The following is a 1,331-nucleotide window of genomic DNA, read 5'->3' on the forward strand; positions in this document are numbered from 1 at the left end:
GCCGAGCCCAGCCTGTCACCTAGCATCCTCAGCCGAGCCCAGCCTGTCACCTAGCATCCTCAGCCGAGCCCAGCCTGTCACCTAGCATCCTCAGCTGAGCCCAGCCTGTCACCTAGCATCCTCAGCTGAGCTCAGCCTGTTACCTAGCATCCTCAGCCGAGCCCAGCCTGTCACCTAGCATCCTCAGCTGAGCTCAGCCTGTTACCTAGCAACCTCAGCCGAGCTCAGCCTGTCACCTAGCAACTTAGTTCTAGTTCCACTGGCAGATTATTTCACTTTTAATAAGACATTTTTCCATTTTATAAGTAAAATAACCTGCCAGTGGAACTAGTTATTTTTTTTAAGCAATATTAAGGATCTTAAAACTAAGTTCTTATGTCACTTTAAAAGTTACTTGTAAGTTTGTTTTGTCTTATTTGTAGTGTAATAAGATATTTGCACTAAATCTAGACAAAATTGCTTGGTGAGATTTTGTGTTTTTGCAGTGTATAAGTCGGTTCCTAAAAGGAATTCCTGCTTGTCTTTCTGTTTTAGTTCTGAATATCAGGATTAAAACATAACTTCCTTTTGACCAGCATCTTTCCGGTACAAGCAGCAGTTTGTTTCCAGAGGACATCCTGTGAATATTTCTGTACAGAAAAGCTTTTGGAAGTAATGGAAGATGGAAGTACTACTACAGCCGGTCGTGACAGTCATCTGTACAAGCTGGAATATTCTCCAATTAAAATGCTTTTTGTTTGAGACATCTTTATTTTTTTGTTGATTTTTTTTTCTCTCTCTCATGTAAACTAATGAATTTGATGAGTTTATAAATATGTGTTGCTTGGCAAGCCTGGTAAAGATGTATAAAATACTTTAAGGGAAATTCATTAATTTTATTTTGATATCATGAATTTTACTGAAATAAAATGAAAAATATTTACTCAATCTGTTGTTTGAGTAAATATGAAGCTAAGATTGAAGGAACTAAACACTCATGTTGGGTTTGGTGTGAATCAACACAAATGTTTCACCAGCTGAAAAATCTACGATACCAATGAAATTTTCCCTTTTTATTTAAAATATTGCACTTTTTAAACCATATTTTACCCTTTTGTGGAACAGAATTATGGAAACTTCCACCAACCATTTTAGAACAAGCTTAATGTTGGCTTGAGTACATTTGAAGTACTCTAAAACTATTATTAATAAATAACACTTGTATATTACCATGAGCAATAAGAATGGGTTTATAGAGCTGTAAATGATCAAACATTTATAAAGGGACACAACAATACTATTTTAAAGAAATTGGTGCATAACTAATCAGAATACTCAGAAAAATCTAACAG

At 35.8% G+C, this 1,331-nt stretch overlaps 1 long non-coding RNA gene across 1 annotated transcript in view; it reads right to left on the reverse strand.

Annotated features, from left to right (window-relative positions):
• The window catches only part of LOC107833820 (uncharacterized), a 1,080-nt gene extending 821 nt beyond the window's left edge, over nucleotides 1-259 (reverse strand). The window contains exon 1 of the long non-coding RNA XR_001659591.1: nucleotides 175-259. This is a non-coding gene — a long non-coding RNA (uncharacterized LOC107833820). The remainder of the gene's footprint in view (nucleotides 1-174) is intronic.
• Nucleotides 260-1,331: the final 1,072 nt, after the last annotated feature.

Source organism: Poecilia formosa, unplaced genomic scaffold (assembly GCF_000485575.1).
Source record: "Poecilia formosa unplaced genomic scaffold, Poecilia_formosa-5.1.2 Scaffold463, whole genome shotgun sequence".
NCBI classification, from domain to species: domain Eukaryota; kingdom Metazoa; phylum Chordata; class Actinopteri; order Cyprinodontiformes; family Poeciliidae; genus Poecilia; species Poecilia formosa.